This window comes from Somniosus microcephalus, chromosome 1 (assembly GCF_052327205.1).
Source record: "Somniosus microcephalus isolate GS21.2 chromosome 1, FLI_Smic_1.0, whole genome shotgun sequence".
NCBI classification, from domain to species: domain Eukaryota; kingdom Metazoa; phylum Chordata; class Chondrichthyes; order Squaliformes; family Somniosidae; genus Somniosus; species Somniosus microcephalus.
Window position 1 is genome coordinate 76,193,709 of NC_140987.1, and position 27,176 is coordinate 76,220,884.

Here is a 27,176-nt window from a genome sequence, read left to right on the forward strand (position 1 = left end):
AAAGGCACCACCCTCGCAGGACAAAAAGTAGAAGGTGTGCCCAAATGTTTTGTTTCACTTGTAAAGGCCGAGACTGGTCGATTTGTGTTCTTTGAAAGGCCGAGACTGGTCGATTTGTGTTTTTTGGGGGGGCTTCTCTCCATTAGTTTGTTATGTGGGAAGGGCAGAGGTATCAAAGTAATAAATGTTCTTAAATCGCACTGTCCATGCTTTCTTTTGGAAGTCCTGGTTGCCCTGCTCGGCTGAGGGCTTGTGGAGCGGCTACATTCATCTTGTGCCACAAGCCATTCCCTGAGAGGGGGCCTAGAACCGACGTGCAATGAGCCGCCGACGGGCGGCCCTTGCACTTTCTGCCTCTCTCCTGTGCTGGTCCTCCTCCTCCTCCTCTGGTGGTCCTCCAATGTCTGGTGGCAGTGGCTGAGTCCTGCGGATAGCCAGGTTGTGCAGCATGCAGCACACGACCACGAAATGGGAGACTCGCTCAGGCGAGTACTGTAGGGCTCCTCCGGAACGATCCAGACAGCGGAACCGTTGCTTCAGGACGCCGATTGTTTGCTCAATGATGTTCCTGGTTGCTTGATGGCTGTCATTGTATCCCTCTTCAGCAGGGGTGCTGGGCGCACGGAGCGGGGTCATCAGCCAGGTGCACAAAGGATAGCCTTTGTCCCCGAGAAGCCATCCTCGTGGGTGAGGCTGGGCCTGGAACATGTCTGCCACAGAAGTCTGGCGCAGGATGAAGGCATCGTGGCTGCTGCCTGGAAAGCGGGCATTGACAGCTAGGATGAGCTGCCTGTGGTCACACACCAACTGCACGTTGAGCGAATGGTAGCCCTTCCGGTTGCGGTAATCCTCGGCATTCTCTAGAGGTGCCCGCAAAGCCACATGCGTGCAGTCAATGGCGCCCTGCACCATGGGGAAGCCCGCTAATGCTGCAAAGCCCATTGCACGCTGTTGCTGCTTGACAAGGGCCATGGAGAAGGAGATGAACTGACGTCTCCTTCTGAAAAGGGCATTGGTCACCTGGCGGATGCAGCAATGTACGGCAAACTGGGAGATGTTCGAAATGTCCCCAGTAGTGGATTGGAAGGAGCCGGTGGCATAGAAGTTGAGAGACACCGTCACCTTCACTGCCACCAACAGAGACGTCCTGCTCCTCAGATGTGGCTGCAGATCTCCGCGAAGCAGGTGGCAGATCTCAGTGACCACCACCCTTCGGAATCGCAGCCTCCGAACACACTGCTCGTCAGACATGTTCAGATATGAGAACTGCTGGCGGTATACCCTGGGTGGGTAAGGCCTCCTTTGCCGACGCCTGTTGCCCCCTCTCCGTCTGGCCATGACTGCCACTCTCTCACGGCGTCTCTGAGCCCTTTGAATGCAATGGAGAAGGCCAACGTTTGCACCCATTGCAGCCCCCATTATATGTTTCCAATCAATGATATGGCCCTGAAGTTAAAGACAAGTGCAAAGCTGTGGCCTGAAGCCACAAGTACCTGTGCGAGTGTTGAGCCAAACCAGAAAGCTCTCTACCTTTGTCTCTCTGCAAAGATCCATCTCTCACAAAGAAGGAGTTTTGCAAAATGGCTGCCTTTTCTACTGCAGGAGGAGTGCCCTTTAATTTGCGCCCCCCGCGCCCCGCAGCGACTGGGAACCGTTCCCCTCTACCAGTCGCTAGGGGCGTCAGGCGCACAATAGGCCGGCGCCACTGAATTTCCGGTTTGGGGCGCACAAAGGGCGTTGCAGGATGAAATGACGTCAGGATCTGCGCGCGCAGCTGAGCGCGCGCAAAGGCTTTGCGCCGCCGCTAAATCTTTACTGAAGTTGGGGAGAGGCGCAGATCGCGCTGCGCCCGGCCGCTAGCCGCCTAGCGCCCCACATCTCCTCCTCCTAAGGCGCTAGCGGCTGGCGCAAACAACTGAATTTCTAGGCCCTTGTGTGTTAGGAGTTTCATTTAATTTACTCAGTGCACCGGCTGCGTGTAGGGTTTTCAAACCTCCCCGGTTGTTCTGGAGTCTCCAGGAGTTGGAGATTAAACTTCCGGGAGATTTTCTGCTGATCTGCCCGCTACGTTCATAGAATTACATCGAACATACAGCACAGAAACAGGCCATTCGGCCCAACCAGTCCATGCTGGCATTTATGCTCCACTCAAGCCACCTCCCATCCTTCCTCATCTAACTCTATCAGCATAACCCTCTATTCCCTTCTCTCTCATATGCTTATCTAGCTTCCCCTTAAATGCATCTATACTATTCGCCTCAACTGCTCCCTGTGGTAGCGAGTTCCACATTCTCACCATTCTCTGGGTAAAGAAGTTTCTTCTGAATTCCCTATTTGATTTCTTGGTGACTATCTTATATTGATGGCCTCTAGTTTTGCTGTTCTTCACAAGTTGAAACACTCTCTCTGTGTCTACTCTATCAAAACCTTTCATAAATTTAAAGACCTCTATCAGGTCACCCCTCAGCCTTCTCTTTTCAAGAGAAAAGAGACCCAGCCTGTTCATCCTTTCCTGATAGGTATAACCTTGCATTTCTGGTATCATCCTTGTAAATCTTTTTTGCACCCTCTCCAGTGCCTCTATATCCTTTTTATAACACCAGCACTGTACACAGTACTCCAAGTGTGGTCTAACCAAAGTTCGAAACAAGTTTAGCATAACTTCTCTACTTATCAATTCTATCTGTCTAGAAATAAACCCTTGTGCTTGGCTTTTTTTAATGGCCTTATTTCAGGGGAGATCCATTAAAATGAGCGTGGAATTGAAGACAGCCATACTCAGTCTCTGTTGCTGCAGAGCTGGGGATTTTTTTAAGTTTCTTTTTCATTCCTCGCCACCTCTGCAAATTAGTTGGACTTTTTGGCCAAACCAAATCAAGGGAATAATTAAAGTTAAAGCTGAGCTCTCTTACTGAAGTTCACACTGACCATCGGCCTCCTCTGTGCCTGACAATGCATGCGCCACCCCTAGCAGGGAAGATTTGCTCAGTTTATTCACCGCATGAGCTGTTGTACAGGTAGGGACTTTTCTTTGCTGCTCTGCACTGTGGGACTCTGCGCTCTCCATAGTGAGATCGCGAGCTCAGGTGTCAGACTTGATGGATGTCACCATCTGAGCAGGGCACGACGCTCATCTTCTCCATCACAGCGGATTGTAAAGTAGATCATAGAATCTTACAGTACAGAAGGAGGCCATTCGGCCCGTTGTCTGTGTGCAGGCTCTTTGAAAGAGCTATCCAATTAGTCCCATCCCCCAGCGTTTCCCCCAATAGAATCATAGAACAGAATCATAGCATCTTACAGCACAGAAGGATGCTATTCGGCCCATTTTACCTGTGCCAGCAGCTATGCCCTTGGTTGGTAATTACCGAAGAGGAAGGAGTAAAAAAAAAACGGAATATACAAATCACTCCTTTTGATAAACGGCCCTGAACTGGCAAGTACCTGGAAATGACTGATCACTGGCTATGGTAAGTCACGTGATGCAACTGCCCAGAATACGTCTACCAGAGTTGCCAACATTAACTGCAAGTTGAATGAGACTTATTCCTTTGTGCAAGGGCTGCATATACAGTTTAAACCCCTGTTCCCATTCTTTTGCAGCTAACTCAAGTTGCTGATACTAATAGTTCTCGGTGTTTTGATTTGAGATTTATCCAATAATGAGGCAATGCGCTAAGAACAGCCCTTTTCAAACCCACATATATTACAAGGCCAACCAGCAAATGAGAAGTATAAGCACAAATAGAATTGAATTACGTGTGTTTGGGTGCCATATTGGCAGGACTGGGGGTGAGCCGCATGTCAGGTTTGACATCAACTCTTGTTTATATAGCGCTTTTAACATGGAAAGCATTCCCAGGTGATTTACAGAGGGGAGAGAAAATAAATAGATGGAAAGGAATAAACCTTCGGTCATACAAGCCATGGTGTGAGAGTTAGGAGAGATGACTGTAATGTATGTGCTTTAAGTCAGAACTACTTTTTACAGCTCCTGTATACTGTAGTACCGGCAGTGACCACACCGGTATATAAGCTGTGCGCATGCCTCTGTACCCCAGTCTAGAGATGACCCTCCTCCAGTAAAGACCTGTTATTGGTTTATGTACAGCATCCGTGTAATTATTTATCCACTGAACCACGGATCTAACAGTGGCGACGAGTGTTGATGCGAATCTACCTGCAACATAAACATTTTTTAAAAATAGTCGAGTCAAGGAACACGGGCATCGACCGCGAGCAACCGCCCAGCAGTCAGGCAGAGATCCAACTTCACTGGGGAGGCTGTGGAGAGCCGGGCTTGGTTCCCCAGCCACAACGAGCAGTAAGAGACCGACGACAGGTCCAGAGCAGACCCTTTCCCGAGCAGCGGCGGCTGGAGCCGACCGATGGCAGAGGGAGAGAGCTGGGCAGCGTCGACGGGGTAAGAAAGAGGGTGAAGAGAGCAGGGCACAGCCGGGGGTTGATCACCGAGCGGCGTCAAGGAAAAATACTGCAAACCGGAGAGAGAGAGGGTAAGAAACAGCCGGGTTCTAGACTGAGCAGCGTCGACAAATATCAAGAGAAGAACGCGCAGAGCACAGCCAGGGATCACGGGCTGATAAGGGTCCGCGGGGGGAAGCAAGGGGAGATGCCATTGAGCCGCGGAGAAGCAGGGAGAGCGCGGGAGACGCCATTGAGCCATGGAGAAGCAGGGAGAGCGCGGGAGGCGCCATTGAGCCGCGGAGAAGAATGAAGAGCGCGGGAGATGCCATTTTGCGAAGCCACAGCGGAGAAGACGGGCGAGCGCGGGAAGGAAGGAAAGCGCGGGAGATGCCATTTTGTGCCAGCGGAGAAGAAGGGGAAGCGCAGGAGGTGCCATTGGGGATAGTTAGCGCACAACCAAGGATGCCGAAGAGTGGCAGTATCTCTACGTTCGACAATGAAGTCGAAGATTGGGCGACATATGTGGAACGTATTGAGGTGTACTGCAGGGCGAATGAAGTGCCAGATGCTAATAAAGCACTGGTTCTGTTAAATTCCATGGGTGCAAAAACTTATGGGTTACTGCAAAATCTAATAACCCCAGAGAAGCCGGTAAACAAGAATTTTGAAAGCATAGTAGAAATCCTACAGGACCACTTAAACCCCACACCGCTGCTGATAGCAGAACGATTTAAGTTCCATAAAAGGAACCAACACAAAGACGAAAGCAATGCTGAGTACCTAACGGAACTGCGCAAGCTATCGAAATACTGCCAGTTTGGAGCGGGACTAGCAGACACGTTAAGGGACAAGTTTGTGTGTGGGCTACAAAGTGAAGGAACCCAGAAACAGCTTCTATCAGAAAAGGACCTTATGCTGGACAAAGCTTTCAGTATGGCAGTATCACACGAAGCAGCCGCAAGGGGCGCTGCAGAGATACAACGGAGACCGCAAGAATATGGCACCAACGAAATGACCTATGGAACAGGGAAGTGCTATCGCTGTGGCAGAACAACACATGACCAGAAAGATTGTTGGTTCAAGGACCAAGTGTGCAGACAGTGTGGGAAAGCAGGACACATAGCAAGAGTCTGCAGGTCTGGGAAGAAAACCAACAGTAAGAAATCTCCACAGGAGAAGTACAAAAAGGTACACCAGGTGATGGACAGTGGTTCAGACGAACAGAAAAGTGACACAGACTCAAGGAGCTGGGTTGTCTGAAACTATATAATGTAACCGAAATGGAGGATCACCAGACTATCTGGGTTACACTCAAGATAGACGGAGTCCAAGTGGAAATGGAATTGGACACAGGGTCAGCTCTAACAGTCATAAATCAAAGAGACTACAAGCGGCTATTTTCACACATACCCTTGAAAGCTACAGAGATTGTCTTGAAGACGTAGTTGGGGCAAAAAGTCTACCCCAAAGGAAAAATAAGGGTGAAAGTGACATATAAAGGTCAGGAAATACCTAAAATGGATATATATGTATTGCCAAATGGAGGACCACCACTGCTTGGACGTGAATGGATCTGGAAGATACATTTAGATTGGCATTCCATACAGGCACTGAAGGTGGAGGACAAAAAGGATGACGACGTCACACCTGGACGACTGTCAAAAATGCTAACTGACGCAAAAGAAGTGTTCCAGGAGGGACTAGGAACACTAAAAGGAATAACAGCAACAATTAAAATAGAGGATAATGCAAGCCCAATGTTTCTGAAGGCCAGACCAGTGCCTTATGCGATCAGACCAGCGGTTGAAGCAGAGCTGGAAGGGTTGGAACGTTCAGGAGTACTGTCCAAAGTGGACTGGAGCGAGTGGGCTACACCCATCGTTCCTGTAATGAAGAGGTCGTTGAGTAATACGCCTGGGGAACCAAAGAAGGTCCGCATCTGTGGGGATTTTAAGGTGACAGTGAACCCAGTCCTTCACACGGTGCAATATCCACTTCCACGAATTGAGGATATTTTCGCCTCGCTATCTGGTGGTAAACGCTTCACCAAAATTGATCTAGCCCAGGCGTACTTGCAAATGGAGGTAGAAGAAGCTTCAAAACATTACCTTACGATCAACACCCATAAAGGTCTCTATCAATACAATCGGCTGGTGTTTGGAGTAGCCTCAGCTCCGGCTATCTGGCAAAGGGCGATGGATCAGGTCCTGCAAGGGATTCCAGGGACCCAGTGTTATTTGGACGCCATCTTGGTCACGGGCGAAAATGACGGTGATCACCTCGCTAACTTGGAGAAGGTGCTCGCCAGATTAAAGGAATATGGGCTACGAGCTAATCGCCACAAGTGCGAGTTTTTCCAGAAACAGATCTCGTATTGCGGCCACGTCATCGATTAAGAGGGGTTACATAAGTCCCCTGACAAGATTGAGGCAGTAGTCAAGGCTCCAGCACCGGAAAATGTGTCACAACTGAGGTCGTTCCTCGGGCTGGTAAACTATTACCACAAGTTCTTAACAAATTTGTCTACGGTATTACACCCGCTGAACACCCTACTGCAAAGAGGGGTACCATGGAAGTGGGATGACGAACGTAGACGAGCTTTCCAGAAGTGTAAAAGAATTGATCACGTCAAAAGAGGTGTTGGCCCATTTCAACCCAGCACTACCAATTCGTTTGGCATGTGATGCATCACCCTATGGCATTGGAGCGGTGCTGTCGCACAAATTCCCAGACGGGTTGGAGAGGCCAGTAGCCTTTGCGTCTCGGTCACTAACCTCAGCCGAGCGCAACTACGCCCAGATTGACAGGGAGGCCCTCAGCCTAGTATGGGGAGTAAAAAAATTCAACCATTATCTGCATGGGCAGAAGTTCACCTTGCTGACTGACCACCAACCATTTGTCTCCATCTTTAATCCTAAGAAGGGCGTGCCAGTAATGACTGCACAGCGGTTACAAAGATGGTCCCTGTTTCTAGGGGCGAATCAATATGAAATAGAATATAAAGGCACGAAACAGCATGGGAACGCTGATGGGCTATCACGCCTGCCACTGCCTACAGTGGAGGAAGCACCAGCAGTGGACCCTATCGAGATATATTTTTCGTCGATAATTGAACGATTGCCAGTAACAAACGCGGATATAGAGAAGGAGACCCGCAATGATCCGACGCTGTCACGGGTATATGAATTGACGGTGAGGGGATGGCCAACACATGGCGACTCACTGTTGCCAGCATTCTCATCCAGAAGAGAACGGCTGTCAGTATGCCAGGGGACAGTGATGTGTGGATACAGAGTGGTGATTCCACCCAAGTTAAGGGAGAGAGCGCTAAAGGAGCTACATGAAGGTCATCTGGGGGGAGTGAAAATGAAAAGCCTTGCTAGGGCTTATGTGTGGTGGCCAGGAATCGATCAACAAATCGAAGACCTAACTAAGAGCTGCTTAGGATGCCAGAAGGTCCAAAATGCACCACCACATGCCCCTCTACACCCATGGGAGTGGCCCTCCTCTCCATGGCAATGGGTGTACATTGATTTTGCTGGTCCATTCATGGACTCAATGTTCTTAATAGCAGTGGATGCTCATTCAAAGTGGCCTGAGGTGATAAAGATGTCTTCAACCACTACAGAGAAAACGATTGCAGTCCTACGGACCATATTTGCCAGAAACGGTTTGCCAGAGCAGATCTGCTCTGATAATGGACCACAGTTTGTGTCCGACGAGATCCAAAAATTCATGAAAAGGAATGGGGTAAGGCATAACACATCCGCCCCGTATCATCCAGCCACCAATGGATTGGCTGAGAGGTTCGTACAAACCTTTAAGAAGGCGATAAAGGCCATGTGTGACGAGGAAATTCCACTACAGCATAAGATGGACAATTTCTTATTAGCCTACCGAAACGCGACACATGCAGTTACCAACCAGACCCCGGCCATGATGTTCTTTAACCGAAGGTTGAGATCTCGTCTGGACTTGCTCAGACCAAATGTGCGAAGACATGTTGAGGACAAACAATTCCAGCACATCAACGAGAAGCCGACAAGGAGCTTCAATGTAGGGCAACCAGTCTTGGCCCGTGACTATCGAACAGAGAAGTGGCAACCCGGAACGATATGTACAAGGCAGGGGCCATTAATGTACACAGTGGATGTCGGGGAGAACATTGTGAGACGCCACGTCGATCAGATCTTAGCGTCACAGGAAGGCGTCAACCCCATGTCTCGAGTACCTGGGGATGAACCCGACATACCGGTAGCATCTACTTCAGACCCAGTAGCAGTGGAACCCGATGAACTACCCGATGAAAAGGGGTCAGAATCGCCTCTGCACCAAGAACAAGAACCTCCGGAAAGGCGCTATCCCGAAAGGGTCAGGAAGCCGCCCCAAAGACTGAATCTATAAATGGACTTTTGTTATTGAATGTGCATGTAAAAATGTAATTGTTATTTGAATATTAAGGGGGTATTATTAATCTAAAAAGGGAGGAATTGTAGTGTATGTGCTTTAAGTCAGAACTACTTTTTACAGCTCCTGTATACTGTAGTACCGGCAGTGACCACACCGGTATATAAGCTGTGCGCATGCCTCTGTACCCCAGTCTAGAGATGACCCTCCTCCAGTAAAGACCTGTTATTTGTTTATGTACAGCATCCGTGTAATTATTTATCCACTGAACCACGGATCTAACAATGACCAAAGCTTGGTCCAAAAAGAAATGCGTCCTGAGAAGGTTTTTAAAGACGGAGTGAAGTGGAGAGGTGTAAGGAGAGAATTCGAGAGGTTTTGCCACCAATAGTGGGGCAATGGGAAGGAGGGATGCATGGAAGGCCAGAGTTAGAAGACAGAAGGGTGTGGGAGGGGACATAAGGCTAGAGGACAGCCCTGTTTTGGTTCATTTGTGCAACTGAAGATAGGGAAAGTAGGGAAGAGGGTGCTGCCCTGAGGAACATGCTGGACTTCAACAACCATGACCATGTGCCAGATATGACCCCAGCCACTGGAAGATTTTCCCATTGATCTCAGTTTTGCTAGCACTCCTTGGTGCCATACTCGGTCTAAAGCAACCACGGGCAGTTACTCCCACCTAACCTCTTGCATCCATGTCAGGATCAAGCCTGTGATGAGCCAAGTGGTTCTGGCAGAACCCAAAGTGAGCACCAGTGAGCAGATATTACTTGATGGCTCTGTTGGTGACTTCTTTTCAGCCTTGGCTCAGTGGCATCACTGTCACATCAGTGTCAGAAGTTCATGGGTTCAAGTCCCACTCCAGAGTCCTGAGCTCATAATCCAGGCTGTCACTTGCACTGCAGTACTGAGGGAGTGCTGCACTGTCAGAGGTGCCGCTTTTTGGATGAGGCATTAAACTGAGGCCCCTCTTGCCCTCTCAAATGGATGTAAAAAAACTGATGGCACCATTCGGAGAGGAACAAGGCAATTCTGCCTGGTGTCCTCAACTAACATAACTAACGAAACACGTTATTCGCTCATTGATGTTTGCGGGACCTTGCAGTGCGCAAATTGGCTGTTGCATTTCCTACACGACAGCAGTGACAACACTTAAAAAGTACTTCATTGGCTGTGAAGTGCTTTGGACTGTTGTGGTTGTGAAAAGCGCTCTATAAATGCAAGTTCCTTCTGTCTTCCGTCACTTTGCTGAATATTTGGAGGAAGCCAGCTTAGATTTATGAATAGGACATATTTAGACAATTTTTCACATTGTTGGGTAAATGCTAGAGTCATAGCTGCGCTGCAACAGCTTGAGGAGGGTAATGGCTCATTCTGGTGTAAAGGTCTTCAGCAGTACAGCAGGGATATTGTCAGCACAGAAATATGGCGGGGACCTTGGAAGGAGGCTGAGATGGATCATCCGTTCAGCACATTTGACTGAAGATGCTTACAAACACTTTAGTCTTTGCTGGGCTCTACTATGGTTGAGAATTAATTGCCTGATTAGTTTTCCACCATTTTTGACTGAATGAGAGAGGACTACAGAGATTGTGGGATCACTTAGCTCTGTCTATAGTCCGCTGCTTTTGGTGTTTTGCATGTAGTTAGCCCTGTGTTTTAGCTTCATTAGATTGGCGTCTCATTCTAAGCTGCTGCTCCTGGCTCACCCTTCCACACTCCACATTGAACCAGGGTCGGTCTCGTGCTTTGATGGTATTGAAGGAGTGATTTGCCGGGCCATGAGGTTCAGGTTGGGACATTTTGTTGGCTTCAGCAAAGTACCTTTACCTGAAATAGTAAGCAGTCTTTCCTCCTTTCAGATACTCAGGAATTAATATCCAAGCAGTACACTTACCATGCTGTTTCCACCCCGGGTGGCTGAGGTGTTCACTTGGCTCAGGCAGGAGCTTCATGTGTAGATTTTAGGGTTAAGATAGCTTGACATGAGCAGAGAGCATAATGGGTTAATTGGTATAGGGGGTTATAATGAATGTGTAGACAGGCGAGAGAAAGAGGATATGAAAGATAATTCTGTGCAGAGACTGACAGCCTGAGCAAGATAAGACAGCCTGTGCAGTAATTAACTGTATTTTTGTAGACAATAAGCTCTTGGATGAAAATTGTATCACATGATTTAAGTTTAAGAAAGTTAAGGGGAGGCTGCTATGGATACAGAAGTATAATGGAGAAAGTGCTGATCATTCAAGGCCAGCTTGACCGCCCAAGCGTGTGAAATGCCTGGAGAAGAATAAGCAGATTAAGCCACAATGCACATGCGCGAGAAAGGGACGTTATCTATGTGACTGCTGACGTGCTTACGTACTGAACTGTATAAAGGTAGAACATGCTGGTATACTGTAGCAACTCTACCTAGTCTTGTATAGGGCTATTGTGAGTGGTCTGAGTGCTCAGCTTGTGAATCCCCGATGAGTTCTTTGTTCATAAGTTTAATTACCATTGACCTCATGAACACTGCATGTAATGGGTTGTATTCGTGTGTTTATTAATGAATGTTATTAATTGGACATCTCTCTATCTCTCGAGTCCACGTGCCTCTATCAGGAAAGAAAGACTTGCATTTATATAGCACCTTTCATGGCCACTGGACATCCCAAAGCACTTTACAGCCAATGAAGTACTTTTTGAAGCATATATACTGTTGTAATGTAGGAAACGCGACAGCCAATTTGCGCACAGCAAGCTCCCACAAACAGCAATGTGTTTTAGTGATGTTGGTTGAGGGATAACTATTGGCCAGGACACCGGGGATAACTCCCCTGCTCTTCTTCGAAATAGTGCCATGGGACCTTTTACGTCCACCTGAGAGAGCAGACAGGGCCTCGGTTTAACGTCTCATCCGAAAGACGGCACCTCTGACAGTGCAGCACTCCCTCAGTACTGCACTGGAGTGTTAACCTAGATTTTTGTGCTCAAGTGGAGAGGAACTTGAACCCACAACCTTCTGACTCAGAGGTGAGGGTGCAACCAACTGAACCACAGCTGACATCAAGAGTAAAGGATAAGGATTATGCAAATCAGGGTCCTTTCACTTAAATAGGACCCTGAAGCCATTTTAACAGTTGACTTGGTGTGTGGATGCTCCGCTCCATAGAAGCTGCCAGATGCCCAGTGGAGGCATCAAAAGCTAAGTTGAAAACTGTTTTGTGGGGCCAGGAGGGGTAGAAGTGCACCTCTGGGCCACACAAAGAAACTTTGGCCACTGTTGCCCAAGATCCCGCCCCTTCCTTGCTCTCGAGGCCCTCCCGATTCCCTCCCCACACCCCCCCCCCGCCCCTTGCCCGATGTATCTGGGATGCCCAATATTGCGCTGGCCTGAACTTGATAAGCTGCCTTTGGACACCTGTTTGGGCCGGTTAGCTCGTCAGTTGCATTTAAATGACCCGGGCATTAAAATGGACCAGGCCTCCCTCTGCACCCCTTCGGTGGGTCTGCCCGTGTGTTCTGTTGTCCGATCGTCCGAGTTAAATTTGCTCCTTCCTGTGTATTCCCATCATTTTCTACATTTATTTGCAATTCACTTAAGTAGCTCATGCCATACTAAGTATGTCTTATAAACGCAACAACAACTTGCATTTATATAGCACCTTTAATATAGGAAAATGTCCTAAGGCACTTTGTAGGAGCATAAACTCAGAAACAATGGCTGCGAAATTGGAACCTTTAGTGCCGGCCGTTAAGGCCAGTTTAGAAGGAAAAATGGCGGCTGCCTCTCTTCCACCCGCTTCCGGCGGGTAACGTGGTGGCCGCCATTTTGGGCAGATCGGTAAGGCTGCCATTGCCCGCGCTCGCTGCACATATTTAAATGATCCAGATCGTGAGGTCAATCAGCATGCAACGCCTGAATTGATGTACGATCTGTGATTTTGGACGTCGCTGCTCTTACTACCGCCCTCTCCAAACCACGCACGGAAGAACGTACGTGCAACAGTACAACAGAGGGATACACAAAACATTCAGGTAAGTTTAGATTTTTGCTTTTGGACTGGTTTCTTTACATTTTATTGGAGTAGTGGCTTGGTACAATACTGTTAAAGTGTGCAGGGAGTGCTGCTGGATGTTTGCAGGGCATTGGCTCTTTAAGGAAGGCCTCTGAGAAGACCACTTGCTCCCAGTCCTGGGGGCTGTAGTTGCAGTCCCCCTTGGGCTGCAGCATCACATGAAGATAGAGCAGAGGCAGCAAAGGGGACAAGCTGCTTGCAGAGCGAGGAGGAAGCAGAAATGGAGGAAGCAGAAGAGGAGGAAGCAGAAGGAAGGAGGCAACCCAGACAGCCCCTTTTTGGCCGGGATATCCGGGACCGAATCATCTGCCTGCGGTACCAGTGAACACAACCCCAATTCCCCTTTAAACATTTGTCCCACACCTTCCCTCCATTACTAGGCTGTGTGCTCCTATTATGGTAATTGGCAGGCAGCACCAAGTTGACGTGCTGCCTGCACTTTTTGAATGGGCGCGGGCATATCTCACGTTGCGGTGCCCGCCACCGTACAGGTTTTCCACAAATAATTGAAATCTGATGAGGCAAAGTGGTCTTAAACTGAAAGTAGCAGTAGCCAAGTCCTCTGCTCAGTTCAGAATGAGGCCTTTTGACACATCACAACACATCACAACCAATATTCCCTGTAATTTTTTTTGGGTGCACGGCCCCTTTAAAGGGCTGCGCGGCCCATTCAAATTTCCGTGCATGCGCGGTTTTTCTATTGTGAAATCGGCAAGCAGCCTGCGCGGGACCGCCAGACCGCTGCGCGGCCGTGCACCGCGTAGCTTAACGGGCACATTGATCACAACCTATAAATACCTTGGTGCTCAGGACTGTTGGTCAGGTCTTCAGTATAAATGCCTGTGCTGTTTGGAAAAGTCAAATTCAATCATGCTGTGCTAATAAGCTGAATGTCAACAGGTGGAGTGAATGTTAGTAACAGGCTGATCCAAAGTACTTTCTAAATGGTGAAAAGCTAAAAACAGTGGATGTCCAAAGAGACTTGGGGGGTCCAGGTACATAGATCATTAAAATATCATGAACAGGTACAGAAAGTAATCAAAAAGGCCAATGGAATGCTGGCCATTATACCTAGAGGACTAGAATACAAGGGGGTAGAAGTTATGCTACAGCTATACAAAACCCTGGTTAGACCACACCTGGACTACTGTGAGCAGTTCTGGGCACCACACCTTAGGAAGGATATATTGGCCTTTGAGTGAGTGCAGCGTAGGTTTACCGGACTTCAAGGGTTAAGTTACAAGGAGAGATTACACAAATTAGGGTTGTATTCCCTAGAGTTTAGAAGGTTAAGGGGTGATCTGATCGAAGTTTTCAGGATATTAAGGGGAACTGATAGGGTAGATAGAGAGAAACTATTTCCACTGGGTGGGGATTCTAGGACTGGGGGCACAGTCTAAAAATTAGAGCCAGACCTTCCAGGAGTGAAATTAGGAAACACTTCTACACACAAAGGGTGGTAGAAGTTTGGAACTCTCTTCCGGAAATGGCATTTGATGCTAGATCAATTGTTAATGTTAAATCTGGGATTGATAGCATTTTGTTAACCAAAGGTATTTAGGGATATGGGCCAAAGGCGGGTATATGGAGTTGGATCGCAGAGCAGCCATGATCTCATTGAATGGGGCTGAATGGTCTACTCCTGTTCCTATGTTCCTAGTACATAATCATTCACAATGCAAAGTTCACATTTTAACAGAATTTTCTGCTAATATTCTACAGCTCTACCTTCTCAAGGACAAATGTGATGTGTCACGACAAATGACTGAGGGCCTTGTCATCAGTAGTAACAGTCATGATCAATGTTCCCTCTAATTTTTATTCCGTGCGCGGGCCCTTTAAATTTGCTGTGCGGCCGCACATGCGTGGTATCTCTGGCAGCAGCAGCAGATGGTGAACGGCTTGCGTGGGACCTCACGATTGATGCGTCACCGCGCACCTTAGGGGTAACATTGGTCATGACACATGAAGAATTTTCCCATCAAGATTGAGGTTTTCCTCACTCTCCTTGTTATTCTCTTTATTTGTTTCAGCTTCCCCACAGTCCTATGCTCGCGTTGCCTGTTTCAGGTCACTTTAAGCAGCTTCCGGATCCTTCTGCTCCCGTGAATGGTGGTGGACCATTAAACAACTAACGGGAGGAAGAAGCTCCAAGAATATCCCCATCCTCAATGATGGTGAAGCCCAGAACGTGAGTGCAAAAGACAAGTCTGAAGCGTTTGCAACCATCTTCAACCAGAAGTGCCGATGGATGATCCATATCAGCCTCCTCCTGAGGACCCCACCATCACAGAAGCCAGTCTTCAGCCAATTCGATTCACTCCAAGTGATATCAAGAAACAGCTGAGCTCACTGGATACAGCAAAGGCTATGGGCCCTGACAACATCCCGGTTATCGTGCTGAAGACTTGTGCTCCAGAACTATCCACGCCTCTAGCCAAGCTATTCCAATACAGATACAACACTAGCATCTACCGACAAAGTGGAAAACTGCCCAGGTGTATCCTCTCCACAAAAAGGACAAATCCAATCCGGCCAATTACAGCCCCATCAGTCTACTCTCAATCATCAGCAAAGTGATGGAAGGTGTCATCGGCAGTGCTATCAAGCTGCACTTACTCACCAATAACCTGCTCACCGATGCCCAGTTTGGGTTCCGCCAAGACCACTCGGCTGCCGACCTCATTACAGCCTTGGTCTAAACATGGACAAAGAAGCTGAATTCCAGAGGTGAGGTGAGAGTGACTGCCCTTGACATCAAGGCAGCTTTTGACCGAGTGTGGCATCAAGGAGCCCCAGTAAAACTGAAGTCAATGGGAATCGGGGGGAAACTCTCCACTCGCTGGAGTCATACCTAGCACAAAGGAAGATGGTTGTGGTGGTGGAAGGTCAATCATCACAGCCCCAGGACATCACTGCAGGAGTTCCTCAGGGCAGTGTCCTAGGCCCAACCATCTTCAGCTGCTTCATCAATGACCTTCCCTCCAACATAGGGTCAGAAATGGGGATGTTCGCTGATGACTGCACAGTGTTCAGCGCCATTCACAACTCCTCAGATAATGAAGCAGTCCATGTCCGTATGCAACAATACCTGGACAACGTTCAGGCTTGGGCTGATAAGTGGCAGGTAACATTCGCACCACAGAAGTGCCAGGCAATGACTATCTCCAACAAGCGAGAGTCTAAACACTGCCCCTTGCCATTCAACCATCACTGAAACCCCCATCATCAACATCCTGGGGGTCACCATTGACCAGAAACTTAACTGGACCAGCCACATAAATATTTTGATGGAGACTAGGAGGCGAGTCTGGATGGAGAGCGGTGATGGGTCTGGATGGAGAGCAAAGGAGGGTCTGGATGGAGAGCAGGGGAGGGTCTGGATGGAGAGCAGGGGAGGGTCTGGATGGAGAGTAGAAAACTCCTTACACACAATATAGGTAAAAGCACTTCACATTAATATTTACTTAACCAAACGTCAACCATAATTCAGCGCGAAACTTTGCATTTCCTTTAATAAAGTTTGGAAATCAGCCATGAATTTCTCAGACACAGCGCAATTTGGTGAAGCTTCTACGTTGTCCAACAGTTGCGAGCGGTACTTTGACTTCCTCAGAGTGGTTGCTGAGAATGGTGATTCACACAAGAGGTGCCAGACACTCGCTCTCCATCCAGACCCTCCCTCGCTCTCCATCCAGACCCTCCCTCGCTCTCCACCCAGACCCTCCCTCGCTCTCCACCCAGACCCTCCCTCGCTCTTCACCCAGACCCTCCCTCGCTCTCCATCCAGACCCTCCCTCGCTCTCCACCCAGACCCTCCCTCGCTCTCCACCCAGACCCTCCCTCTCCACCCAGACCCTCCCTCGCTCTCCATCCAGACCCTCCCTCGCTCTCCACCCAGACCCTCCCTCGCTCTCCATCCAGACCCTCCCTCGCTCTCCACCCAGACCCTCCCTCGCTCTCCACCCAGACCCTCCCTCGCTCTCCATCCAGACCCTCCCTCGCTCTCCACCCAGACCCCTCTGCCGAAGAAGCCTTGGCGAGTTGCTGCAGTGCATCTTGTAGATGGTACACACTGCAGCCACGGTACGCCGGTGGTGGAGGGAGTGAATGTTTAAGGTGGAGGATGGGGTGCCAATCAAGCAGGCTGCTTTGTCCTGGATGGTGTCGAGCTTCTTGAGTGTTGTTGGAGCTGCACTTATTTAGGCAAGTGGAGAGTGTTCCACCACACTCCTGACTTGTGCCTTGTAGATGGTGGAAAGGCTTTGGAGAGTCAGGAGGTGAGACACTTGCTGCAGAATACCCAGCCTCTGACCTGCTCTTGTTGCCACAGTACTTTGTGGCTGGTCCAGTTGAGTTTCTGGTCATTGGTGACCCCCCAGGATGTTGATGTTGGGGGATTCGACAATGGTAATGCCATGAATGGTAAGGAGGTAGTTAAGACTTTCTCTTGTTAAAGATGTTTATTGCCTGGCACGAATATTACTTGCCACTTATCAGCCCAAGCCTGAATGTTGTCCAGGTCTTGCTGCATGTGAGCACGGACTGCTTCGTTATCGGAGGAGCTGCAAATGGAACTGAACACTGTGCAATCATCAGCAAACATCCTCACTTCTGACCTTATGTTGGAGGGGAGGTCATTGATGAAGCAGCTGAAGATGTTTGGGCCTAGGACACTGCCCTGAGGAACTCCTGCAGCGATGTCTTGGGTCTGAGATGATTATCCTCCAACAACCACCTTCCTTTCTGTCAGGTATCTTCTTTTTTCGTATGGTAGTAGCAAAGCAAATCAAATGTCAATATCGAAGTTGGATATCCAGGCCAAAGCTTCCGGAGTAACAGTATGGATATCTTGTAGTCTGCCTGCAAATTTCCTCTGAGGGCAGTGCACAATAATGTGCTCCAGGGTCTGATTAGGAGCACCACAGTCGCATGATGGGAATGCTTTAATCTTCCATCTATGGAGAAGGTGGCAGCATCTACCATGACCAGTTCTGAGACAGTTGATGGTTGTCCACTGTTTGCAAGGAAGGTTTGATCCTTCAGGTTGTACTGTGGGATCCTCTAGGTATGACTCCAGCCAGTGGAGAGTTTACCTCCTGATTCCCATTGACTTCAATTTTACTAGGGCTCCTTGATGCCACACTTGGTCAAATGCTGCCTTGATGCAAAGGGCAGTCACTCTCACCACACCTCTGAAATTCAGCTCTTTTGTTCATGTTTGGACCAAGGCTGTAATGAGGTCTGTAGACGAGTGGTCCTGACGGAAACCAAACTGAGCATCGGTGAGCAAGTTATTGGCGAGTAAGTGCCACTTGATAGCACTGTCGATGACACCTTCCATTACTTTGCTGGTGATTGAGAGTTGACTGATTGGGCGATTGGATTTTCCTGCTTTTTGTGGACAGGACATACCTGGGCAATTTTCTACTTTGTTGGATAGATGCCAGTGTTGTAGCTGTACTGGAACAGCTTGGCTAGAGGTGCGGCTAGTTCTGGAGCACAAGTCTTCAGCACTATAGCCGGGATGTTGTCAGAGCCCATAGCCTTTGCTGTACCCAGTGCACTCGGCCGTTTCTTGATATCACGGGGAATTAATCGAATTAGCTGAAATCTGGCTTCTATGGCGGTGGAGATCTCAGGAGGAGGCCGAGATGGATCATCCACTCAGCTGGCTGAAGATGGTTGCAAACGCTTCAGCCTTGTCTTTTGCACTCGTGTGGGCTCCGCCATCATTGAGGGTGGGAATGTTCACGGAGCCCCTGTTCTGAATCTATCCCATTTAGCACAGTGGTAGTGCCACACCACACGATTGAGAGTGTCCTCAGTGTGATGACGGGACTCGTCTCTACAATGACTGTGCAGTGGTCACTACTACCAATACTGTAATGGACAGATGCATCTGCGACAGGTAGATTGGTGAGGATAAGGTCAAGTAGGTTTTTCCCTCATGTTGGTTCTCTCACCACCTGCCACAGACCCAGGCTGTCAGCTATGTCCTTCAGGACCCAGCCAGCTCGGTCAGTATTGTTGCTACCAAGCCACTCTTGGTGATGGACATTGAAGTCCCCCACCCAGAGTACATTCTGTGCCCTTGCTACCCTCAGTGCTTCTTCCAAGTGGTGTTCAACATGGAGGAGTACTGATTCATCAGCTGAGGGAGGGCGGTAGGTGGTAATCAGCAGGGGGTTTCCTTGCCCATGTTTGACCTGATGCCATGAGACTTCATGGGGTCCGAAGTCAATGTTGAGGCCTCCCAGGGCCACTCCTTCCCGACTGTATACCACTGTGCTGCCACCCCTGGTGAGTCTGTCCTGTCGGTGGGACAGGACATACCCAGAGATGGTGATGGAGGAGTCTGGGACATTGGCTGAAAGGTATGATTCTGTGAGTATGACTATGTCAGGCTGTTGCTTGACTAGTCTGTGGGACAGCGCTCTGAATTTTGGCACAAATCCCCAGAAGTTAGTGAGGAGGACTTTGCAGGGTCGACTGGGCGGAGTGTGACTTTGCTGTGTCTGAATCCGGTGCCTAAGTCAATGCTAGGTGGTCCATCCGCTTTTATTCTTATTACCTCAGTTGTAAAAGCAATGCCTTCAGAGCAAGTAGGGATGGGCAATAACCGTGGCCTTGCCAGTGTCACCACATCCTGAGAACAAATATTTTAAAAATGTTCACCAAAACTACTTTTTACAGCACAGACAAACTTTTTAACACTATTCAATCTCTGAACATTGTTCGGTTGTGTACAAGGGGACATAAAATGGAAGCAAGAAAATTTTCCATTGATCCTTTTAATAAGTGTCAATTATCCAAGGTGACTTGATGTGCAAATGTTTCAGTTCCATCGCAATACACTTTCTATTAGCAACACACAAAAAATAAGATATTTGTAAGCTGCACTGATTTTCATTCACTTAAAGAAAAACACTTTTGTTTTGAAGATGCACAACTTTGAAATGTCCTTTGTAGCAGAAAGAACTTGTATTTATATATTGCCTTATCATGCTCTCAGGATGTTCCAACGCGCTTCACATTCAACGGATTACTTTCTGAATGTAGTCACTGTTTTGTAGGCAAACTCGACCAACATTTTTCACACAGCAAGGTCCCACAAACAGCAATTGGACGAATGACAAGTTAATAGCTTTTTTTTTTAGGTGATGTTGGTTAAGGGAAAAATGTTGTCCAGGATACGAGGAGAACTCCCCTGCTCTTCTTCAAATAGGGCTGTGGGATCTTTTCTATTTACCTGAGCGAGCAGACAGGGCCTCAGTTTAACATCTCATCCAAAAGACAGAAACTCTGACAGTGCAGCACTCCCTCAGTACTGTACTGAAGTGTCAGCCTGGATTATGTGCTCAAGTCTCTGGAGTGGGGCTTGAACCCAGAACCTTCTGACTCAGGGATGAGAGTGCTACCACTGAGTTGGGTAGAACATGCAAAAACTGGTACATCGATAGGGTGGAGAACTGCAGATGGGCTGAAAGAAAAATGTAGATTTTGTATGCGTCTTTTGAGATAAAAAATATATCTTCCAAACAGCACTTGTTCCCCAGGATCCTATTTTAATGAATACCCCATAACAAATATGTAGAAATGATGGGGCTTTGCAGGTTTAACCCAATCCTTCGGCCATAGGGAGACCTGACAGATAGATCAGGATCAATTGGGGGCCTCTCTCAAATGTGATTCAAGAGAAAGATGAAGGAAACACACCATGAATAGGATTGCTTTGTCACACCGAGTATTGCACAAACATGTTTCTTGAAATGAAGCAGAAAGCTGTAAATTAAACCTTTCAGTCAGTTTAAAGAACAAAATGGTGCTGATGTGCTTGCGCAGACTCCGTATGAACTGTGCCCCACACTCAAGAACAGAACTATCATGTTTGGCATTTTATTCCTATAGCACTTTAGACAACACTGAAAGTATGGCTTTAGTAAAACACTGCAAAAGAAAATCCCTGAGAAGCCACTCGTTCCAAACATAAGTGGTGGAACTCTTTGTCTGCACTATTCATTGGAAGAATAGGTGTGTCGGGTCAACTTAGTTTCAAATGACAAAAATCCCTTGCTCCACATCCAAAGGCGGACAGCTTGGAGTGGACGAGAAAGCCTCTCTCTATGCTTTGTGCAGGCAATCAGCCGTTCAGTCAGGTGCAATATCTCCAATGTCCTGTGCCCATCACGGAGCTGCTCTGAATACATGTTGAAGAGCGTTCATGGGTCAGCTCTTTCCTTCCACATATCCAAGGAAAATGGACATTCCGCGACTGGTCACAAATGCTTCAGCTCAACATCAACCTAATTAAAAGAACAAAAAAAATGAAAAGCCTTAACATAGACCTTGAGTCTAATACAGGAGAATGGTTCATGGGCTGCATTTACACCAATAATGTAGCATTGGTCCAAATAGTTTCCAACCCAACACCACAAAATAATTATGGAAGAGGAAGGCCATTCAGACATCTTAGTTCATCCATCCAGAAAGATCCTAAAGTCCCCTCACTGTCGTATCCAATTGGTTCTTAAATGATTCCAGAGTTTTGCCACCACTACCCTATCCAGAGGTCCAATTCAAGCAACTCTTCTTTGCACTGCCCCCCGTGCTGGAGTGTCTCAGTGACCAGAACTGGATGCAGTGTTCAAGGTTCAGTCTGACCAGATCACGGTACAGTTTGATCACTACCTCCTCTGACTTATACCAGTGTGAGACTAGAGGAAGGAGCCTTGCTCCAATGTCTGGTCAGGCTTCAACTCTGGATTTACACAATATGAAACCTTTAACATTGCTAACCACTTCGCACCAATATTAAGTCTGCTGTACAAATGTCATCTCAAGTAATCAAACACGGTGGAAAAAGTTGATAAACAGCATTTACATGTCTGTCCAGTAGGGGCTCATTTATCTCGAGCACAGTTTCCTCAGCAGTATTTCAAATGTAGAAAACTCCACATACCTTTAAAACATTGAGGGCGGGAAATTTGGTTGCTTGGTGCCTCCTGTTTAATGGGGCACAAAGCATCTAGCGATGTTTGTGCCACTCGTGAAATTGACCAGACATTTTGCAGCGGCGCTAAACACTACCGCCATGATCTCCTGCACCCGCAGATCGTGATGTCCGTTGAGTGTGCAACGCCCCGGACCAGATTTTGAGATTCCCCCCCCCCCGCCTTACTGCCTGCCGCTAGCAACAACAGGTTGAGGGGAGCGTTTTGCAGTCGGGAAGGGACTGGTGGAGCGCTATTTAAAGGCGACTGTTTCCTGCCTTTTTTTGTCAGCGACATTTTTGCACCACGCATTGAGAGAGAGAGAGAGAGAGAGACTTCTGGAGAGATTCTACGCTGTGTGAAGGGGCTGAGTACTGAGCAGCACTTTGCAGGTTCATTTTGATTTGACCTTCCTTGCATCGATTTAGAAAAGACTATGGGGGCTGCACTCTGAGCTCTTTCCCTGGGTCTCTCCATTGTTCTTTCCAGCAGAATTGATGTACAGGTCTCTCCAGGCCAAGATTCAAGGCTGCAATGAGCAGGGTGTGGATGGAGAGCAAGATCGACCCTCCCCTTTAAGAACTGGCCGGCGCCAGTGTGTCTGTGTTCCATTGCTGACTGACATCACATGAGCTTCGCCAGCGCTCTGAGGTAGTGCCTCACTTTCGGCGTTAGCACCTTAAGAGAGGTGTGTAGCGCCTGATCTAGTGCTCCAATCACCTCCAGGGGCGATAGAAGCCAAGTTTGCAGTCGGAGGTGATAATTAGTGTCAGGCGCTAAACTTTGCGCCCGGCCGATAATTGCGCCCCAAAAGGGGCGATACCCAATTTCTCCCCGAGTTTATACTAAAATGAGGAGTGTTCTCACCAGAATGCATCCGCTTGGCTGGGAGTTTAAAGAATTTCAGGGCAAGTAAAAACCCTTTCCACAGGAGCAGCTTTCTGATGCACAGCTGTGGTAGAGAGACCTTGGAGTATCTGTCTACCTAACTCGAGTAAGTGGGACATTGCAACCTTGAAAATAGGGACAAAAAGAACAAACTTGCTTTTACATAGCACCTTCTGCATCTTTAGGGTGTTCCAAAGTACTTCACACCTAATGAAGTATTTTGAAGTGCAGTCACTGTTGTAATTTAGGCAGCGACAGCCAATATGAACTCAGCAAGATCCCACATGAGAAAAATAACCAGTTAAGCAATATACTTGAAAAGGAAACATTGGCAGGGTATTAGGGAAAGACCAGCGGTGTGGGACTAATTGGATAGCTCTTTCAAAGAGCCGGCAGAGGCACAATGGGCCAAATCACCTGAAACGTTAACTCTGTTTCTCTCTCCACAGATGCTGCTTGACCTGCTGAGTATTTCCAGCATTTTCTGTTTTTATTTCAGATTTCCAGCATCCGCAGTATTTTGCTTTTGTATTAGTGTTTAATTCACTGCCAGTTCTCTTCTAGGAATGCCCACCTTAAAGAAGTTCTGCTCTTATGTATGTAAAAAGAAAAAGATTAGTGAAGACAAATGTAGGTCCCTTACAGTCAGAAATGGGAGAATTTATAAATGGGGAACAAGGAAATGGCAGAGCAATTAAACAAATACTTTGGTTCTGTCTTCACGGAAGAGGACACAAATTACTTCCCAGAAATGCTAGGGAACCAAGGGTCTAGTGAGAAGGGGGAATTAATGGAAATTAGTATTAGTAAAAAAATAGCGCTGGAGAAATTAATGGGACTGAAAGCCGATAAATCCCCATGGCCTGATAAGCTGCATCCTATACTAAAAGAGGTAGCCATGGAAATAGTGGATGCATTGGTTGTCATCTTCCAAAATTCTATTGATTATGGAACAGTTCCTGCAGATTGGAGGGTGGTAAATGTAACCCCACTATTTCAAAAAGGAGGGAGAGAAAACAGGGAACTACAGACCGGTTAGCCTAACATCAGTAGTAGGGAAAATGCTAGAATCTATTATAAAGGATGTGATAACGGGACACTTAGAAAATATCAGTGGGATTAGACAAAGTCAACATGGATTTATGAAAGGGAAATCGTGTTTGATAATCCTACTGGAGTTTTTTGAGGACGTAACTGGTAGAATAGATAAGGGAGAACCAGTGGATGTGGTGTATTTGGATTTTCAGAAGGCCTTTGATAAAGTCCCACATAAGAGGTTAGTGTGCAAAATTAAAGCACATGGGATTGGGGGTAATATACTGGCATGGATTGAAAATTGGTTAACAGACAGGAAACAGAGAGTAGGAATGAATGGGTCTTTTTCGGGGTGGCAGGCGGTGACTAGTGGGGTACCGCAGGGATTAGTGCTTGGGCCCCAGCTATTCACAATATATATCAATGATTTGGATGAGGGAACCAAATGTAATATTTCCAAGTTTGCTGATGACACAAAACTAGGTGGGATTGAGTTGTGAGGAGGATGCAAAGAAGCTTCAAGGTGATTTAGACAAGTTGAGTGAGTGGGCAAATACATGGCAGATGCAGGATAACGTGGATAAGTGTGAAGTTATCCACTTCCGCAGGAAAAACAGAAAGAGAATTATTTAAATAGTGATAGATTGGAAAATGCTGATGTACAAAGGGACCTGGGTGTCCTTGTACACCAGTCACTGAAAGCAAACATGCAGGTGCAGCAAGCAGTTAGGAAGGCAAATGGTATGTTGGCATTCATTGCAAGAAGATTTGAGTACAGAAGCAAGGATGTCTTACTACAGTTGTACAGGGCCTTGGTGAGACCACACCTGGAGTACTGTGTGCAGTTTTGGTCTCCTTACCTAAGAAAGGATACACTTGCCATAGAGGGAGTGCAGTGAAAGTTCACCAGACTGATTCCTGGGATGGCAGGACTGTCGTATGAGGAGAGATTGGGTCGACTAGGCCTGTATTCACTACAGTTTAGAAGAATGAGGGGGGATCTCATTGAAACGTATAAAATTCTGACAGGGCTAGACAGACTGGATGCAGGGAGGATGTTTCCCCTGGCTGGGGGGTCTAGAACAAGGGGTCACAGTCTCAGGATACGGGGTAGGACATTTAGGACTGAGGAGAAATTTCTTCACTCAGAGGGTGGTGAACCTGTGGAATTCTCTACCACAGAAGGCTGTGGAGGCCAAGTCACTGAATATATTTAAGAAGGAGATAGATAGATTTCTAGACACAAAAGGCATCAAAGGGTATGGGGAGAGAGCGGGAATATAGTATTGAGATAGAGGATCAGCCATGATCATATTGAATGACGGAGCAGGCTCAAAGGGCTGAATGGCCTACTCCTGCTCCTATTTTTCCATGTTTCTGTTTCTTCTCTCCGATGGGATTTCCATTTGTCTCTTTTACCTTGTTCATATTCATTGCTTTCTGTTTCCCTTCTCGTGTTTGATCAGATATCTACCAAAACTTGCTTTCACAGCTATATATCTTTCCTCCCATCACAGACCTTCCCTTTTGTTCTTTCCTCCCCTCCCCCCTTTCCCTGCTCCTACACTTGCTTAAAAACCTGTTCCAGCTCCAACTTTTTCAGTTCTGACGAAGGGTCATTGACCTGAAACATTAACTCTGTTTCTCTCTCCACAGATGCTGCCTGACCTGCTGAGTATTTCCAGCATTTTCTGTTTTTATTTCAGTCCTCCTGTGCTGTGTGATTCTATGATTTGTTTCAGTGATGTTGGTTGAGGGATAAATATTGGCCTGGGCACTGTTTACAGGTCATGGCTTTGTAACAGTAGTTTGCATTTCTGTTCTTACAGTTTGCTTCTCCCCTTTTTGTTTCGGTCAGTCTTATAAAGCAGGGATGTCCAATGTGCAGCCTGTGGGCCATGTGAGCCCTGGTGAGCCAGCCCTCTTTGCACTCATATTCCTTATTCACTGGCCTGTCCTGTAGCCCCATGGGTCTGGAAGTTTGGAAAGGGCTGTTCTTGGTGCTGTTGCCTGATTGGTGAATAAATCCTCAATCACAGCACCAGGCATCAGTAACATGAAATATCTGCAAATTAATAGGAACAGGGATTTAAGCTTTATATGAAAGTTTAATGGTACAAATCCACATAGCCCATGAAGACAGAAGCTTGGGCACACCTGCTACGAAGGAACTTGTACCCTTCCTAGTCTGTGACACACTGCGAGGTATAACAAGTTTGCAGATGACACAAAGCTGGGTGGGCGTGTGTGCTGTGAGGAGGATGCCGAGAAACTCCAGTATAATTTGGACAGGTTGGGTGATTATACTGCATCTGCCCAATGTGGATAAATGCGAGGTTATCCACTGTGGTGGCAAAAACAGGAAGGCAGATTATTATCTGAACGGCAATAGATTGGGAGAAGGGGAAGTGCAACGAGACCTGGGTGTCCTTGTGCACCAGTCGCTGAAGGTAAGCATGCAGGTGCAGCAGGTGGTTAAGAAGGTTGTTGGCCTTCATAGCGAGAGGATACGAGTACAGGAGCAAGGATGTCTTGCTGCAGTTGTACAGGGCCTTGGTGAGACCACACCTTGAGTATTGTGCGCAGTTTTGGTCGCCTTATCTGAGGAAGGATGTTCTTGCCATGGAGGGAGTGCAGCGAAGATTCACCAGACTGATACCTGGGATGGCAGGAATGACGTATGAGGAGAGATTGGGTCGATTGGGCTTATACTCACTGGAGTTTAGAAGAATGAGAGGGGATCTCATTGAAACTTATAAAATTCTAACAGGACTAGACAGACTAGATGCAGGAAGGATGTTCCCGATGGTGGGGGAGTCCAGAACCAGGGGTCAGAGTCTAAAGATAATGGGTAAGCCATTTAGGACAGAGATGAGGAGGAATTTCTTCACCCAGAGAGTGGTGAACCTGTGGAATTCTCTACCACAAAAGGCAGTTCAGGCCAATTCATTAAATATATTCAAGAAGGAGTTCGATATATTTCTTAAGGCTAAAGGGATCAAGGGATATGGGGAGAAAGCAGGGACAGGGTACTGAATTTGGACGATCAGCCATGATCTCGTTGAATGGTGGAGCAGGCTCGAGGGGCCGAATGGCCTACTCCTGCTTCTATCTTCTATGTTTCTATGTTGGACCACCAACCTGCTTACACTTTCTATCAACTGAGCATAGCATTTATTAAACTTTGGCTAAATGATTTGGATGTAACCATCGAAAGCACAATACTGTCGAGTTTGAGTCAAGCAAAGGTCTTTGGGAATGTGGGATTCTGAAAAAGGCTATAGCTTCAAACACCAAATGTTGCAGCATGGACTTTGCTAGATAGGTTTTCATATGTTCTGTTTAATTTTAAATTGAAAATAAACTT

At 47.4% G+C, this 27,176-nt stretch overlaps 1 protein-coding gene across 2 annotated transcripts in view; it reads right to left on the minus strand.

Moving 5' to 3' along the window:
* Nucleotides 1–19,669: 19,669 nt before the first annotated feature.
* The window catches only part of mfhas1 (multifunctional ROCO family signaling regulator 1), a 140,705-nt gene continuing 133,198 nt past the window's right edge, over nucleotides 19,670–27,176 (minus strand). The window contains exons 3-4 of one of the 2 annotated variants that reach the window (XM_085983299.1): nucleotides 25,637–25,874; nucleotides 19,670–21,199 (exon numbers count right to left, since the gene is read on the minus strand). The gene's annotated coding sequence lies outside the window, so the exon portion shown is untranslated. The remainder of the gene's footprint in view (nucleotides 21,200–25,636; nucleotides 25,875–27,176) is intronic. The other variant, XM_085983308.1, reaches the window with a different exon arrangement.